Source organism: Cynocephalus volans, chromosome 10 (genome assembly GCF_027409185.1).
Source record: "Cynocephalus volans isolate mCynVol1 chromosome 10, mCynVol1.pri, whole genome shotgun sequence".
NCBI classification, from domain to species: Eukaryota; Metazoa; Chordata; class Mammalia; order Dermoptera; family Cynocephalidae; genus Cynocephalus; species Cynocephalus volans.
This window is the reverse complement of record NC_084469.1, coordinates 82,283,346-82,302,864: the sequence shown is the minus strand read 5'-3', so window position 1 is coordinate 82,302,864 and position 19,519 is coordinate 82,283,346. Positions and strand designations below refer to the sequence as shown.

The window sequence follows — 19,519 nt, the reverse complement described above, 5'->3', positions numbered from 1 at the left end:
GAACTCTCGTATTTTGCTGGTAGGAATGCAAATAGTATAACATTTTCATCACTGCAGAAAGTTCTACTGGACAGTACTGTTCTATATCCTAATTCTATTTTACTGGCTATTATCCTTATGTTTTTATTATACATTGAATCTACAACTTTTTATCAACATCAAGAATTAAAGTATTAACATCCACAAAACAATGCAATTCCTTTAAATATGCCAATAGTAAAGCTTTCCTTTTCCCACCTGACAGTATAAAGATCGTACTCAGCTTAACTCTGTCAAAATAGTCATTTAAACCTAACTACAACTGTTCTGGTTTCATTTCTTACAACTATATCACAAGACATATACCAGATCCCCTCCACACACACACCTTGAATCCTTAATTATGATTCATTTTTTGGTACAACCACGGTACCTCAAGAAAGTTTTCAGAAAGGGTATGTAAGTGAATAACTCTCCATCTTAGCAGTCTGAAACTCTTGTGTAAGTTATACAAGTTTAGAATTCTAGTCACAACCTTTTCCCCTAAGAACTATGTAAACTCTTCTGTCTTCTGATGCTTAGTGATATAGATGAAAAGTCTAATGCCATATTTATTCTTATTCCTTTGCAGGTAATTCCCCCCAAGCCACCCACCCCCAGCCTTCAGATGCTTGTAGGACTCTCTTCGTTATCTTTGGAAGAATTTTTTACCAGAAGATACAGGTATACACCTTCTTGCCAAACACCACATGAGTGTTTTCAGTCCAAAGGTTCAAGTCTCTTACCTCAGTGGACTTTTCTTTGAATTGTTCTTTGATTCTTTTCCATCTATTCAGTTCGTTTCTTCACATAATTCTGTTACTGAATCTCTTGGACTCATCTTCCAGTCACTTTTTTTTCTCATAATTTCAATCTTTGTTTTGCTTTGCATTCCAAGAGAAATTCAAATTCTGATCCATGAATGTGGTTTTGCTAAAAATTACTTTTTTGATATGCTAAGGCATTTTTCAAAATATATAGATACCCTCAATCTCCAACAAAGGAACAGAGACTTTAATGGCAGGAATGGCTGCTTCTCTTTCCTTTCCCTTAAGTTGGATGGCACATAAATTCTGATTGCATTGCCCTTCTACCTCCTTAACCCTTCTATGTAAGTTTTCAGGTCTCTCAATGGAACATGATTATTGGTTGTTGGTTTTGTTCTTGTTGCTACAATCTCAATAGTTCCAGGCTCAACAAGCTAAAAATACTGAGGCAAAGCAGAGACATTACTCCATTTTCATTAATAAACAGCCTCCCCAAACATTTAGTAAGCACCTAATATGTGCCAGGTATTATCCTCAACTGTTGACATATGCTCTCATTTAGCCTACTCAATGACCCTCCAAGTTAGGCATTTATCCCTCACCTTACAAACAGGAAAACATTTCAAAGACAAAGTACATATTTCAGACCACAGAAGTAATAAGATATAGACAGTTGGAGCTATCTGATCACAGAAGACTTAGAAGGGGTAGGGATGGCAAAAGGCATCTTAGGCAAAGCAAACAAACATATAGGAAATTTTGAACTTGGAAGAGATTTTAGACAACCTTCTCATTTTCAGAAGAAAAAAGATGATAAATAGAGAAGTAACTTGCTAGATGTCATTTAACTTAGATCAACGTTCTTTTTATCAGCATTAGGCAACACTAACCTAGGCTTTATGTTATCATTTCCTAGATTCTTTTTTTTTTTTTTTTTTTTTTTTTTTTAAGATGACCGGTAAGGGGATCTTAACCCTTGACTTGGTGTTGTCAGCACCACGCTCAGCCAGTGAGCGAACCGGCCATCTGTATATGGGATCCGAACCCGGGGCCTTGGTGTTATCAGCACCGCACTCTCCCGAGTGAGCCACGGGCCGGCCCCTTTCCTAGATTCTTTTAAAGCAGATACACTTTGGATATTCTAATTCAACCTAAAAAATTAATCTCTTCTGAATTTAAGTCTAATAAGAAGATTCAAAATAAACAAAAATGAAAAATGTAAATTAAACTATCTTTTGCTTTTCCCTCTCCCTAATGTAGCCAGGGGAGATCAGAAAAGGAGGGAGATACCTAGTTAAGTCCTAAATAAGAGTTAACGTAAGTCAACTCTTTAGCGAGTCCTCTCATGATCATAAACTTTACCCAAAGACCAGACTACCCTTCTTATTGTCTTCATATCACCTCCTACTATTTTTAGTTCTCTTGACTATTTATATATTTATTTATTTTAACTGTTTTCTTCCTTCCCACCCGCCCAAATACCAGCTTTTCACTAAAACAGCAGTTCTCAAACCTTTTAGTATCAGGAAACCCTTACACCAGTGGTTGGCAAACTACAGCCCGCAGGCCAGCTGCCTGTTTTTGTAAACAGTTGTACTGAACACAGTTATGCTCATTCATCTACATATTGTCCCTGACTGCTTTCAAGCTACAAAGGCAAAAGTTGAATAGTTATGACTCCTAAACCTTTTAAAGCCTATCTGGCCCTTTAGAAAAAAAGTTTGTCTTTACTGATTAATACTTTTAAAAAATTATTGAGGACCCCAAAGAGCTTTTGTTAATATGGTTTATTTATATTACTATTTTCCATATTAGAAATTCAAGCCAAGAAGTTTTTTAAATATTTATTTTAAATTACTATTCCTTTTTATATAGCATGTAAAAACCCATTACATGTTAAACGTTTGGGAAAAATAACTGTTTTCTGTAATAGTGAGAAGTGTCAAAGTTTTACACTTTTCCAAATCTCTTTCATGTCTGACAAGACAATACAGTCAAATTCTCATTATCTGTTTCTACATTTAACCTGTTGCAATACCACATGTCATATAGCCTCTGGGAAACACCATTGTACTCTCATGTCTCATTGTAAAAAATACTTCTGAACCTCAAAGGGTCTTGAAAACTCCCAGGACCCCTGAACCATACTTTCTGAGAACTGATGTACTAGGATATAAACTTCATGAGAACAGACAGTTTTTGTTTCACTCACTCCTGTACCTCCACCACCTAGGGACAGTACCTAGCCCACACCAGATACTAAAAAATTTCTGGAAGGAACAAATAAATCAAATACAAGAGTGTGAAGGATTCTAAGTAAAAGCATATACATAACTAGTATTCACTCATCCCGAATGCCCCTGCAAGTAGAATAAATTTGTTGCTTGATATAATTTTAAAATTAATTTTAAAAAAACACCATGGTGAAGTAAATCATGTTATCACCATAAATGTAATTTTAAAAAACTGGATAGGGCTGGTTGGTTGGTTAGAGTACAGCCTTGTAACACCAAAGGTCAAGGGTTAGGATTCCCATACCAGCCAGCCACCAAAAAAAAAAGGATATATTTCCATACCAGTTCTCTAAGTTTTCAAAATATTTGTTTGTGACAGAGTTCCATTAAGTCTGCCAACTCCTAGATAAAAATCTCATTTTTCAGTAGCATACCTTGACAAGGCAGCTACGTAATATACTGAATTTGTTAGAAATTAGAAGCTCAAACCTGAATTCCTACTTTAGCTCTTACTAATTATTTTTATATTGGGCAAAATTACCATCTCCTGGGCATCAAGTTTCTTATTTGTGAAACAACAGAACTACCACCACCAACAGATTTCTGAACATTAACTCAGATCAAGGATGTGGGAACATTCGGTATATTGCTAACAAGTGACTTAGTGATGTTTATAGAGCCCTACTAAAATCCCTATACTAAATCATTAAATAAAAAGACTTGAACTACACAAATAGGATTATACTCAAAAACCGCTGTTTCAATCTTCTGTGTTCATTTTCATAACTTCAATTTGAGATTTTGTCTGAAAACTGATAAAGACCAGAGTTTGCTGTGAAAGAGGCTATATTAACTAAGCACTAACCGACCTGCAAGGCACTGTGCCAGCAGCTTCATAGACGCTATTTACTTAATCCTCATAAGTAGCATTTTATCCCCATTTTATAGATTAGGAAATTGAAGATCAGAAAAACTAAGAATAAGAGTAGAGCCAGATTGTCTGCTTTGTCTCTAAATCTCATCTTTAAAATAACCCTAAAAAACAGATATGTACACGCTTCTCACCCCAGTATAGAACATTTAATTAAGCATCCAACACATCTTTTTCAATGTTGATAAATATTTGCCCCCAAAATCAAAAAATTCCTCTAAATTCTTAAACCTTTATTTTCTATCAAAGTGGCATAATTTGACATCAATCTGAGTTTGTCATTAAACCATTAGTCATTAAATCAAAGCCAAGTATCAAGAAGAGAGGTAAGATCAGAGAAATAAGCAACAGAAGCTGAGGGGTGATCAAATGGGCTCTTCAACTTTTTATTTCATACCAGACATTGCTAAAATTTTAAAATAATCTTAAAAATTCCGGGTAACACACTTGAAATTAAATCATTGAAACTATGTCAGTCATGATTACAACACAATTATTGCTGCAATATAACCGAGTCTCAGTGCCTAGATAAAAGCATTCAAATACTATTTACACAGTTCTTTGTGTCCAAGTTTGAATACAACTATTTACTGACCTGATTATATTTTATATTCTCTCAGGATGCAAAATTCTCAAATATTCCGGTACATTCTTGTTTTGGTATGCTCTTGCTCTTTTACTCCATCTTGGCATTTAAACCTTATTTATAAAATACATTATACCTAGTTCTATACTGTAACACATAACACATTCAACTCTACATTCCATCTGACAGGTATGGTACGTAGATGCACACATGCACACACATAAACACACACAACATACACTCAGAACAAAAACTACAGATCAAAATCAGTAGTAACCTATAGAATTAGCGATACTTCAGGCACTTTTTTCCTTTTCTGACAAAGTGTATATTTTGTTGCTTGCTTTCTGACTTTGTTTATCCCCCTCCCCCAAAAAGCCTTAACTACAAGACATGGAAGAATCAAAATACATCATGCTAGGAAGATGCTGTGTAATTCTGGCTTGTTCTTCAAAAGCCACCAGCAAATTGTGCCTAAGCAGCCTTATTTTTTTTTAAAGAAAAGTAAAAAGTGTTATGAGTTTTTAATGTAGAAGAAAATTAGCAAGGATGATGCTTTTGGACTCTCTTTTTTTTATGCTTTTTTGGCAATATGTTTTATAAGCAACAAATTTTTCTGTATAGAAGTCTCGTGTCTCGCTGGAAAAAAAGTGATACTAAGCTAAACACATAATTTATGTTTAATTTTAACATAAAATTACTTAGGAGACAGAAGAATTAAAGAAACAGAGTAAAATGTCACATTAGAGAGTCTAATCCATTTTATGATTGATGGCTCTTCACTAGTAAAATGGAAGAAAAGTAACAGAATTTATGGGGGAAAATACCATATTAAAAAAATTCATAAAGCCTTATTAAAACTAAATTATATTCAGCTGAAACAGTTACAATCTGTGTCCATATAAGCATTACATCTTAAACTCTAATCAAACCATTTTAGTTATTTCAACTAAGGATATAACACATGAATTAACTTGTACTCTAATTTTCCTCAAACTAAGATTCTTTACTCAAGGAGTTCGCATTTCTCTGCAAGAATTAAATGTTTCATCTTCCTGTTTTTTAATAAACTAAAACAGTATGAGTACATTCTGAATCACCTGAATCCACTTTTTAAACATATAACTGAATGCCACTATTCACATTTATGGTCACATTGGCTCCAAGTTGGTACTCTCTAGTAATCTAACTATGGCAGGCTAAAGAGAAAAGCCAAGGTGGACCTAATATATAAATGATGCACTTGCATGAAGCAAAGCTCAAATGACATCATGGTTTTTATTAAAGCACTTATATGTTGGTGAAAAACTGCATCACATGGTGATCACATGATACTAAGTTAATCATACCTAAATTCCCCTGTAAGAATCTGCACAATAACAGTCAATTACATAAAACCATAAGTTCATTCCTTAAGTGTTGTTTCAAGTCTTAAAATTAGCAGACAGTATCCAATATTTTAGTAAATCAGTAATTTGAATTTCAATGGTTTTATAGTTTTGTTTGTATGTAACTTGCAAGTTTTGAACTGTCAGCAACACCTGACAGGGTTGATAGAGCACTGGCTCCTGCCTGATAAAACTTTGTTCAAAGACTTGCATACTCTTGGTTTTCCCATCTCAATAGTCACTCCTCAGTTTCCTTTGATTCCTGCTCTTCTCCCCAAACTCCTGAAATTTGGAGTTGATCATGTTCCTCTTACCTACACCGGTATCTTTGGTGATCTCATTCAGTCTTGTACTTTTAAATCCTATCAACATGCCAAGGACTTCAAAATTTTTATCTCCAGCCCAGATTTTTTAAAAAAGTGCTGGTAACACCAAGGTCCAGGGTTTGATCCCTGGACCAGCCAGCTGCCAAAAAACAAACAAAAAAAGAACAACAAAACCCCCTCCAGATCTGTCCTAAACCCCAGATTTGTACATCCAACTGCCTCCTAGATATCCCTATAGGGGGAATGGCAAAAGCTGAACTCCTTATCATCTCCCAAAGACTCTCTACCCATAGCATTCCCCTTTTCAATTGACAGCAACTCCATCCTTCCTCAGGTCAAAAGCCTTGAAGTCATCCTTGATTCTTCTCTTTCACACCACTTATCTAAAACAACCAGGAAATTTTATTGGCCTTCCCTTAAAAAATATATTCAGAATCCAACTACTCCTCATCACTTCTACCACTACCAGTCAAAGCCACCATTACCTCTCACCCAGATTACTTCAATATCCTCTTAACCAGTCTTCCTGTTTCCATCCTTGTCTCCCACCCTCACCCAATACATTCTGAGCACAGAAATCAGATTAATCCAATTCAAATTTATACCAGGTTATGTATATATCTGCTCTATACTCTCCACTGGCTACCCCTATGACAATAAAAGCTAAAATCTTAAAAACAGCCCATAACGCCCTACACAATATAGTGAAGTGTTCCCTTTACTCTCTGACTTCATCTCCCATTTCTTTCCCCCTTATTCACTACACTGGCCTCCTTGATCCATGGTAATTGCTAGGTTACTTCTTTGGACCTCTACCTTAAAATACTCTTCTCCTGGATCACCCACATAGCTAACTCCCTTTCAGCCTTCATATCTTTGCTTGTATGCTACCTTCTCAACAAGGCCCACCCTGTCCTTCTGTTTAAAACAGCAATTGGTGCCTTGCCCACTGATGATCCCTCCACTAAGCCCTCCTAAATCTTTGTCTATCCCACTCCTTTCCCTTCCCTTCCCTCCTCTCAATCTCTACTTTTCCTTCCTATAGACTGTACTACCTTCAAACAAGCTATATAATTTGCTTATTAATTTTTATGATTGTTGCTGTAGGTTCCCCAGCCCTCACCTGGAAGGAAGGATTTTTGCCTGGTTCGATGATGTATCCCAAACACTTAAAATGGTGTCTGGCATACAGCACAGGCTCAATAAATATTTGTTGGATAAATAAATAAATCAGAAAGCAAAAGAGCTTTGGAATTTTGAGGAGCACCATCAAAAGTTAGAAAGCAATAGAGCAATGCTCTTTACAATTCTCAAAGAAAATGTTATCATCCTAGAATTCTATACCCAAACAAATCACCCTAAAAGTGTTGAGGGCAGAATAATGATGCAAGGTTCCAAACACTACCTTCCCCCAGATATGTTCTCAGGAAGTTCCTGGTGGACAAGCTCTTCAAACACAAGGGAACAAACCAAGAAAGAGGAGAACAGTGGCTATAGTAAACAGAAGATTAAACTCAGGAGATAGGTAAGGGGAACACTGAGGATAATGACAACTTAAGTCAACTTAAGGTATCAAAGCAACTTGACTGGACATTTAGACAAGTGGCAAGGAATGTGGGGTAGCATTAGCAGTAAGCACATAGACAAAGCAAAAAAAAAGATTAGCTACAAGTAATACAAGTTAAACACTGCAGAGAAAAAGTAATCACAGTTTACTACATAGCTTGAATTATGAATAACTTTTAGTCATGACAATGCAAACATAAAATTGCAATGTTACTAAATTAGGAGAGTGTAGGAATGGGAAGAGAATACACATGTAATTGGGGGCTGGAACAAGAGTTCAATCCACAATAGATCAATAGAAAAAGACAAAAACTGAAATCCAGAAGTAACAACAGAAGCATGTTACTTAGAGACAAAAGGTAAACACAAAAATAACCAGCTAAAAGAAGTAAAAGTAGTTGCCTCTAGAAAAGGACATCTGGAGAAGAGTAGGGGCCAGCAATTTTTCTTTTAAGAAACAAACCTTGTATAATTATTTGACTGTGAACTATATGTACAGGTAAAACTCCTTACAAAAAAGGAAAAAAGTTCAAAAACCTGGTATGAGATTGTCACAGACTGCATGCATTAGTGAGGAAATGACACATGTAAATTTGTTTTCAAAGATTTGATTGCAAGTATTGGCAAAAACGTGGGGAAACAGACTCTCCTACACTACTGTGAAGGCCGCTCCTATAATTTGACAGTTTGTATCAAAATTTAAAATGCATACACTCTTAAAACCAGCAATTTTTCTTCCAAGAGTCTATCCTTTAATTGCACATGTTGACAAAGGTATATGTATGTATACGAATGCCTATAGCAATCCTGTTTGTAAAAGCAGATAAACTGAAAACAACCCTATCTTAAGAGTGTGGTTAAATTATGGTGTATACAAGAGAATACTATGCTGCGTTCTAATTTTTTTTAAATAAGATGAATCCATACCTACTAACATATAAAAATTGTCTGTTTAAATAGGTGGGAAAAAAAAGCAAGCCACAGAATATACAAATTACAATCCCATTTATGCTAGAAAACAAATAAGTAGTAGTTATGGACACTGATATACCTATCTATCTTTATGTACGAATGCACGTATGTAATGGGACAGAAAAAAACTAGAAGGGCTTTCAAAAGTAGTTTAAAGGTTTAAGATGCAGGAGTAGAAAAGGGGAAAAAGAGAGCAAGTCGAGAATCAAAAATCAAAGAAAAGAGAGATGGGACCACTGAACCACACACACACACAAAGTATCAAGAACTGAAAGATACAGAGACTTTAAGCACAAACTTCATCATCTGGAATTACACAATTGACAGAGGGCAATCATTTAGTGGGAAAATACCTACAAGATTTAAGTCAGATCAAAGAAATTAACTTTAAAATATCTATGGCTGACAAAAAAAAAAAAAAAATGTGAAACACACACACAGACTACACCAAAATGTCATACCTTTCATATGGTTATTTTAATAATCAGATTATGAATGATCATGGCAGGGGAGGCACATTTCTGTATTTCTCAAATATTTCATAAAACACAAACCATTTCGGTGATAAAAAAGGATTACACTAAAAACTTTTAGTGCATATTTTATCGTGTCCCCACACTTTCCCTAGCTAAGGAATTGCTGGTGATTTCCTATGCAAAATATAGAAATCAAGAGTTGATTTTATTCACCGCTTTCACTTTTTTTCCTTAAATTCTTTTTTCGTTAAAATGACTCAGGTAGATGGATCATTATAAGGAAAATATTAAAAACCAGCCTATTCACAAAAAGATACATATTGCACACATTTTATTTTGTACTTATAAAAACCTTAAATTTTGCATTTTAAAAGTTAATAAGACGAAATAAAATTTATCTGATTACCCCACTCCCCCAAACTCAAAAGAATACAGCCTGCAGAAATTAACTCACATCTGTATTGACAAAACATCCAAAGCAAGGCTAAATCAGGGTCCTTGGCAATCTTTGAAGTAAAGCTACCTTACCTAACCAAGCCCAAGCTTTGGCCAAATTCAAAGGAACAAAAGGTGGAATACAAGAGGGAAACCAGCAAGAAGTTTTTAACAATTAGAGGATTACTTCATTTAGTTAAACCAAACATTGAAGTAATCTTTCCAAGACAGAGCTTTTGTAGAGAAGCTACTGTACGTGTATATTCACTATATTTCACTGTATCTACCCTTGCCAATGTGAAAATAATAAATAACTGTAACAAGTGCAATGTAATATTTCCTATAAAATTCGAGGGCCTTAAATCCTTCTAATTTTTTAAGAAAATACTCACTGGCAGTATCTGCTTTATAAATATAAATTTTAGTTCGCTAAAGGTTTTTATCTTTCTAGTTCCTTCCATATGTGTTCAAGCCCCCTGTTCAAAACAAAACAAACAAAAACCGCAGATAAGTTCAACATTATTGGGCAACCTCAAACCTAATGAAAGGTCTTTGCCAGTATCATTCTGGTCATACCTTGTCTTTATCACTCAGCAAGGAGTTCCTGAAGATTTAAGAAAAAAAAAAAAAAATCAATGTAGAAGTACTGGGACACATGGTTATTTAGCTGGTAACTTTGTCAGGGATAAACTAAGTACTGTTGTAATACTCCTGAATCTCACAAACATAATGCTGAGTTAAAGTCAAACAGAAATGATACATGGCTAGCTGCCAAAAAAAAAAAGAAAAAAAAAAAAGGAAGGAAGGAAGGATAGAGTACACGCTGCATCGTTCCATTCATATACAGTTCAAAACCAGCAAAACCAATTTATGATGTTAAAAGTCAAGAGGTTGTTTCCTTGGGGGTAGGAGGGGGACGTTGAAAATTAGATGGGGAAAAAGAAGGAGGCTTCTTGTTCTGGTAATGTTCTAATTCTTGATCTGGGAGCTAGAGCTGGTTATAAGAGCCTGTTCCCTTTGTGAAAATTCATCAAGTTATACACATGATTTGAGCACTTTTCTGTAGGTATTTATGTGAAACTATCAACAAAAAAGTTTACATTTGGAAAGAAAAAGTCACACCATTGCTCTAGGTATTCTAGAATCTCCTTAAACAGCAATCAGGTGTCATCATCAGCTAACACTTCACAGCATCTCTCCTCTCTTTCCCTCTGCTCAGTTTCTCAACCTGTCTCTCTTTGCTACTCCCTTCATCTACCATGGTGTAGTATTCACTAACTATAAACACTATTCTCAACTGATAGCTTCACCTATGCTTCCTTTAGAAAAGATAATAGAAGCCACCAATGCAAACTATCCTATGTTCCCACCAGCAAGCCTACTTACCATCTCTTTCCCTCCCTTTACAATGGAAGAAGTGACCCTGCACCTTGGGCACTCACCTCCTGTGACTTTATACTCCTTCCCCTCCCTCCTGCAATCTCTCTCCCTCTCTTTTTCTACCAGGTCAATGCCTCCAGCACATGCTCTAGTATCTCCCATCTGGCTTCTGTGACACCACATCCCTGATTTTCCTTCTGCCTCACTAGATTATTTCGGATATCTCAAAGACATCTGAAATCCAACATATAAGAACTTTGAATTTTACTTATATCCTTCTGTCTCATTGCCTCCTCCAGTCTTTTCCATCTTGGTAAATGGCACCATGATCCACACATTTACTCAAGCCAGAAACCTAACTCCTTCTTTCCCTCACCTCTCATATCTAATACATCTGCAAGTCCTGTTAATTCTGGGTCCAAAACATAACTCAAATCCATCCACTTTTCATCATTACTACCACCATCTTAATCCTGTTCATAATCAACTATTGCCTAATTAAAGAAACAACCTTCTAACCAACCAAGTCTCCAAACAACAGCTAAAGCAATCTTAAAATATAGGGGATTACATCACCCCTTTAATTAAAACCTTTCGATAGTTTCCCAGTAGTCTTAAAATTCACATTCCTTACTTTGATTAGGCAGGATCTGATCCTCACCTATTGCTCCCCCTCATCCATTTGCTCCAGCAATACACTCTCCTCTCAGCTCCGAGAACAATCCAAGTTCATTCCTGCCCCAGGGCCTTTACTGGGCTGCTCTTTCCTTCTAAGATGTTCTCCCTCTTCCCCTCTCCGGGCTAATTCCTTATCCTGTTACCTCCACCTTAGACAGCAGGTCTCCCTCCCACTTCCATTCTCTACTTCAGCACTTTTGACTCCTTAATAGTACATATCATAATGTGTAATTCTATTTCTTCCCTCACTATAATGTCAGTGGTAATATTTACAGAAGTAAATATTCAACTAATTTTAAAAATTATTTAAGTTCTTTCTATGTGTTAGGCAATGTGCAAAAGCAAAAAGCAGGCAGTGTCCCTGCTCTCATGGATCTTAAAGTCACAAACATAACGAATAAGCGATATTTGTAGAACCAAGGGATATATCCAGGTCTGGCTCTTTAGAACCTGTCCCTCTTAACCACTCAACACACTGCCACCTTAGCATTTGGCAGGGGGAAGCGGGGGGGGGGGGGGGGGGGGGAACAGCAATATACTTAATATCTGTTCATGTGCTAATGGAAACTAAAGTTTAGAGATGTTAAGTAATCTGCCCAAAGTAACACAGATAGACATCTAGGAGATTAAATACAGTCATGAGCAAAGGCACAGAGATGTTAAAGTACAGTGTTGAAGGAACAAAAGAATCCAGTTTAACTAGGTAGGGCAAAGAGAAAATGCTAGAGATAAGGCTGGAAAAGTATACGAGGGGTCTTCAAAAAGTTTGTGGGAAGATTCATATTATCTTTTAATTCTGTTTTTCCATGAACTTTTAAGTACACTTGTATTAAGGATAGTGTGAAAGTATTAGTCATTCAATAAATATTTACTGAGCATCAACTATGTACCAGAAACAGTGCTAAACTCTAGACAAACAAGAGTAACTAAGACCATATCCTCATAGAGATTACATCTACTTGGGGAGGCAAAGAACTAAAGAAAAATTACAACAGGAGGATACATGCTACAGTGCAGCCAAGTAGAGAGTGCTATGGGACACAGAGATGACACCTAATTCAATGTGGAAGTTCAGGAAGAGCTTCTCAGCTAGTGATGCATAGGCTGAGGTAACAGAGCTTAGTAGAAGAGAAGGACTTACAAGTACATAGCCCAAAATGGCAAGGGGGTAACAAGAGGAGCCAGCTCAGGAGAGGCTCTGTACTTACTAACCACATCAAGGAACTTGGGACTTTATAATGAAGGCCTTTTAAGTCAAGTTCATTCGAAAGCTAACTTAAACTGCAGTAGGAAGAACTGACTGAAGGATGCAGACTGGAGAATGCAGAGACCAAAAGCACAGACCACTTAAAGATAGGAGGATTAAATATAAGTACTGAGAGAGAGAAACAATGCCAGTTTTGAGACAGTTAGAGAGCAGAAAAAAGAATTTTCAAAACACATATCTGATAAAGAACTGTTATCCAAAATATACAAAGAACTTTTAAAACTCACAGTAAGAAAACAACCAACCCAACTAAAAGAATGGGCCAAAGACCTTAACAGACGCCTCACCAAAGAAAATATATAGATGGCAAATAGCATATAAAAAGATGTTCCACGCCACATGTCAACAGTGAAATGCAAATTAAAAACAATAAGATACCACCACATACCTAAAACAACGGCTAAAATCTTGACACTGACAATACCAAATGCTAGAAAGGATGTAGAGGGACAGGAATTCTCATTCATTGCTGGTGGGAATACAAAATGGTTCAGCCACTTTTGGAAGACGGCTTGGCAGTTTCTTATAAAACTAAAGGTACTCTTACATTGATCCAGCAATCACAATCCTTGATATTTATCCAAAGGAGTTGAAAACATGTACACATAAAAACCTGCACATGGATGTTTATAGCAGCTTTACATATAATAGGCAAAACGTGGAAGCAACCAAGATGTCCCTCAGTAGGTGAATGGATAAATAAACTATGGTACATCTAGATATTAAATGGAATATTACTCAGCACTAAAAAGAAATGCTAACCAAGCCATGAAAAGACATGGAGGAAACTTAAATGCATTACTAAATCAAAGAAGCCAATCTGAAAAGGCTATATGTACAGTATGCTTCCAACTACCCATATGACGTTCTGAAAAAGGCAAAATTATAAAGATAGTAAGAAAGTCACACACACACACACACACACACACACACACACACACACACACACACGCCCTCACGCACGCACGCACGCACGCGGCCGGTTAGGTCAGTTGGTTAGCGCATGTGGCTGATAACATCAAGGTCTGGGGTTTGATCCCTGTACCAGCCAGCAGAAAAAAAAATTCAGTTGTTGGGGGTACGGGGATGAATAAGTAGAGCACAGAAGATTTGGGGGGCAGTGAAACTTTTCATTCATGTATTCATGTATGTGATTACACTTTTGCCCAAATCCATAAAATATACAGCACCAAGAGTGAACCCTAATAAACTATGAACTTTGGGTGATAATGATGTGTCAATGTAGAATCATCAATTGTAACAAATGTACCTCTTTGGTGGGGGATTTTAATAATGAGGGGGGGTTATGCATGTGTGGGGGCAAGGGTTATATGGGAAACCTCTGTACCTTCCACACCATTTTGCCGTGAACCTAAAAATGCTCTGAAAAAACATCTGCACAAGAGTATATGGTCTACCTTTCAGCAAGCAAAGAGATCTGAGTGTCATTAACATATAGACACCAGTAGGTAAGGAAAAAATATGTACTGAGCGCTAGGTACTGAGGATATAGGAATTAAAAAAAAACAATTTCTATCCTTATGCAGCAGATGTTCTAGTAACTACAGCCATGGAAACCAAATCATTTAAAATGCATTAAAAACATTGCTATTTAATCATTGTGCAGTATATGCATGTATTCAAACAACACACTGTACCCCACAAATAAGTACAAGTAAATGTTAAAATTTTTTTAAAAAAGAAATATTGTTATTTAAGAGACTGCTATTAAGGGTACTTATTGTAAAAAGAAAAATTTCATCCCCAGTTTTTTTTTGTTTTTTTTTGAGAGTGGGGGGATTCTGCAGTTTCCGTATAGACTTGTTGAAAGTTAGGTCTATACCAAAAATATCCAGAATTTAACCATTTTTCAAGGTGTATAAGGAAATTCCATAATTACAACAAAAACGTCTGTAATAGATCTCTTTAAGCAAAGAAAAAACCAATCTTTAAAAATTGTGTAAATCAGCTGCTTTAAAATACAATTTAAGCAGCCACCTAAAACTCTGCAGTTACTAAACTTACTTTGTTGCCATCATAATGGAAGGATCTGTTTTCAAAACACCATACTCACTGAAAATAAAATCCTATTCATCATATTATATCACTACTGACATAGCTAGATATTTCCTTTGTAACTCCAATTAATTTTAACCTAATTCTTCTTTTTATAATTACAGATATTAAGAAAGAATGCTGCTCTACAAGAATTTTATAAGAATTTCCTGAAGCTTAGACGGAAAAGATACTAAGATATAAATGGAACAGATGTAAACTGAATTACGTTTGTACCTGAATTTGTACTTTGCACAATACGTATCCTGAAAAGTTAACAGTTCCATATCTATTACTTATACTGTACTTCAGCTTAAAATATTATTAAATATTACTAAGTTATGCTGGAAAAATTCCATTTAAACCAATTCTATAAAATTATCTAAAGAAAACACTGGGGCAAAGCAAACTTTAGGGGAAAAATTCTGGATAGGATTGCAACTAATCACTCCAGATTACAAAAGTCAGTATCTTTATTTAAATTTTCAGAATGAAAAATTACACCAACCTATTTGTGTAATCCACTTTTTAGTCTCAAAATCTACCAGTCACAAAGTTCTAAAAGCTAACCAAAATCTGCTCCACCATAATTTGGGCCAGCATCTCCCAGGTAAAATTACCAGACCATTACATTTGTCACTACACTACACTTTGCTCTTCAGTAACTTATAGAAGAGATGGTGACACCATAGCGACCTAACACTCAAAGGGACTCACTGTCCTACTTTTACAAGTCAGTTAACTCAGGTCCTTGAAAGTGAACTGATCCACAAATATAAAATCGCTAAATGGAAATCTCGTTTAAATCAATCAATTTGATTTTTTAAATTCCAGACCACACAAGATCTATCCATTAAAATCCCTATCATAGAAATGTCCAAAATACCATCATCTCAGAATGCCTGACAATTTATCATATAAATCTCTTCTTTTCCTTTTTAACAAAATGCACTAAAAGAAACACCCAAGCACTAACGATTTATAATGTGACTTCACAAATTATAACCTATGCACTTCCAATATATCATGCCAAAATAAGCTCGTAAACTTAAAGTTATTAAACAACAGCAGCCTTAGCAGTAAATACTTACTGAGCACTTATTATGGGCCTGCTCTAAGCTCTTCACCTATTATCATTTCATCAATTTTCTCAACAATGCTTCAGGAAGGTACCGTCATTTCACCCATTTTGCGGATAACGAAAAGGAGTCAGAGAGGTTAAGTATCTTGCCCAAGGTCACAAACCGGTGGGGCAGGACTGGAACCAAAGCTGGCGGTCTGACTTCAGAGCCTGTGCTCCCAACAGCGAACAGCTGAAAAGAGTTAACAATTTATCCTTGACAGCCACTTATCAAGAAATGGTAAATGTTCAACTGCTGGCTACGGGCAGTCTGATCACTGTCCTATATGACTTTTATGACTTTGACAAAATAGCTACACACAATCTGATTTTCCGAACGCGCAAGCTGGGCTCTTCTGAATGTCAGAGCAAACAAATTTACATCTTTCCAGGAACGGGCAGACGGCAAAGAAAAATCTGCGCATCGCTATGGCTCAGGTTATCCACATTCGTAAGTCATAAATCTGGGACCCCAAACTACCGGACAAATGAAGCCTAGGAAATGCAAGTTTCATAATAAAAAACAAGAGCTTCCCTGGCAAGCCGTTCACGCGCTCTCCTCTCTAACGACATAAACAAGGGAGGAGGCTGCACTCTTCCCACTGCACAATGAAGCCTCAGGCCGGAGCGAGAGCAAGAACGCAACACCATCGGGGGCGGCTTCTGCCTGGGGTCGGGGACAGGGAGCGGAGGCCAAGGACGGCAGAGTCGCCCCGTGCGGCCCCGAGCCTCGGGGCGCCGCGGGGAGGGGCAAGAGGGAAGGGCCGGCCGCTGCCCGCACTCAGCTGACCTCCGCCATGTTGGCCGCACACCCCGGGACCCTCCACAACAAAGGCCGGCACGAGGGCGCGGGGCGCGCCGGGCACCTCCCCCGACCGGGCCCGCCTCCCCAGTGCGCGGGGGCCGGGCCGCCGCCGAGGCCCTTCCCCTGCCCTCGGCCGGGCCGTGCGGGGCCGACCCCCACCGCCGCCCCGCCGGGCCCGGGGCGCCGGGGGCGGGGGCGAGCTAGCGACAGCGGCGGGCAGGGGAGGGGCGGGGGGCGGCGCTCGGCCGGCGGCCCGGCTCCGGCCGAGACAAAGGCGCCGCCGCGCCGGGGGCTACCCGCGCCCCGGCTCCGGCGGCGCTACCCGGCCCAGCCGCCCTTCCCGCCCGCCGCCATTACCGGGTCTGGGAACCCTACTCCCGGAGAGCCCCTCACCTCCGGCTCCTCCCTCCTGGCCGGGCCCCACTTACCTGTGGGCGGAGAGCGCGCCTCGGACCCCGGTCCAGGCTCAAACGCGCTCCGTCGCCAACCCCCGCCACCACGGGCAGCGCCACCGCCTCTACCCGGCGCCGAGACAGACAGGATACACTAGGCCGCCGCCGCCGCCGCCGCCGCTCGAGAGCGCGCCCCGCAACGGCCGCCCCGGCTCCCCCCTGGCCGCCGCCGCCGCCGCCGTTTCGCGCGTCCTCGAGCCCGCCGCGCGCTCCCGCTAAATACCACACACTGCGGCGGCCGCCATGAGGAGGCGCGGCCCCGCGCGCTGGGAGCCCCGAGGGGGCGGAGCTTCCCGCGGCCGCGCCGGCGCAGAGGCGGTGGCGCGGCCGGTGGCGGCCGTCTCTGGCATCCTGGTGCCGGTCTGTAAGGAAGGGATGCCGATAGGCGCCGGGGCCCCTCGTTACCGTTGCTGCATCCGCGCACCGCAAGCCCAACAAACGCTGGCACGTCACATTCTTTCCCGCAACCGTTCTCGCCCCCACCAAACGGTCATTTGCCTGCTGGTTTGAGACTGCTCGTTCTGTGCCTCGCGCCCTCCCCCACGACAGAGCTTTGTTCCGGGTGCGGCGTGACCACCCTTCCCCGGCACGAGGAGTCATCCCGCGCCCAACCGGGAATCCGAACCCCGGGCTGGCCGCCCCCCTCGGCGAGGCTGCCGGTTGCTATTTACGGCCCCTCCTGTTTTGTTTGCTGGTTTCCCACAGCGCCTCCATGGGCCCTTCCCAACTCTACTCATTCCCAAAGAAAAAAAAAAAAAAAACCGGCTGCTGTGGCCAGCGGTCGGGAACCCCACCCCTAAAGAGGAAAAGGTCCAAGTCTCGTCCCATAGGTTTGAGCCACTCTTCAGCAAAAGCAGGACGAGTTTCAAAGGTTTATGGTGACTGAAAAGTGGGTAGTGGGAAACGCCTTTTCCTCTGTGTCCTCAGTCGTCTAAAGAGTCCTCACTTAGGGACTCTGCGTTCCGCTTCCTTAAGTAAAAATTAAAGGAAGACGTCATTTACAGTTCTTTGATGGATGCTGTGAGCAAACGCCAGTGTCTGAGACATTTACACACCTTCACTGGATTTCCATGTAAGACCAAAGAGAATGGTTTTCTGTGTGAAGACATATTCGTATATGGGATTTTAGAAACCAGGGAATAGTCTCTTCTCCATCATCTCCAGCCTCCCTACCATCAGCAAATTTGGTGGGAAGTTTTTATGCAAGCACTTCACTGAGAACACAAGTTTCTGCTCTCAACCTGAACGCAGAAAATCAAAGTTACCTTAGCTACTCACACAAACTGCTAATTTCCGGTTTCCCTCTCAGCAAATTTGTAGTCTGTGCCTGTGTTGATACTTCTACTTCTGTTCTCAGCCTATTACTTTGCTTATTGTGGCTGCTTTCTTCCTCTGGGACCATTAGCACATCCAAACAGTGTTTCTTGAGGTTGGGAGAGTGAAAAAACACGTGTTCTTAGCCGCAAGTATCGTATACTACTAATATGCTGGTCTCCAAAGCCCAAAAGTGAGTTAAAGAACTTGGGTGAGTTATATAGGTCTATGAAGTTATTGATGCTGTTATCATTCATTTCTTCAACATCAAGTATTTACAGAGGGATCCTAAGATGTACTGTTACACACTGTGCTTGGTCATGGAGTTTACCAAGTGAGGAAGATATTCATTCATTCATTCATCAAATTCCAGGAATCATGCTAAGTTCTTGGAATAAATACAGAGCCACTGGCCCTGAACTCATAGAATTTATACATCCAATCTAGTTAATCAATCTCATAAATAAATATATCACTACAGCTGTGAAAAAATTGGAAAAAAACATAGGTGCCTGGGACTAAGAAGATGTCTGATAGGCCAGGTATATAATAGGACAGATGACTGAGAAAAGAACAGAAGGACTAGAGGGAATTAACTGGGTTTGGGGGTAGAAGAGAGTAGAGAACCTGAATAAGGGGGAAAGCATTTTTGAGGAAGGCCTTGTGTGGTAAGAAGACTGCCCAATTCCAGGAACTGAAAAAAACCTCTACTGTGGGATTTTTTTCTTGGGGTGAGGGTTCAGGGGAGA

The 19,519-nt window shown here is 39.3% G+C and overlaps 1 protein-coding gene across 2 annotated transcripts in view; it reads right to left on the bottom strand.

The window, feature by feature from the left end:
* SIAH1 (siah E3 ubiquitin protein ligase 1) overlaps positions 1 to 17,686 on the bottom strand; it is a 28,348-nt gene extending 10,662 nt beyond the window's left edge. Inside the window, exons 1-2 of one of the 2 annotated variants that reach the window (XM_063110769.1) lie at positions 17,433 to 17,686; positions 16,171 to 16,392 (exon numbers count right to left, since the gene is read on the bottom strand). The gene's annotated coding sequence lies outside the window, so the exon portion shown is untranslated. The remainder of the gene's footprint in view (positions 1 to 16,170; positions 16,393 to 17,432) is intronic. The other variant, XM_063110768.1, reaches the window with a different exon arrangement.
* Between the last annotated feature and the right edge of the window lie 1,833 nt (positions 17,687 to 19,519).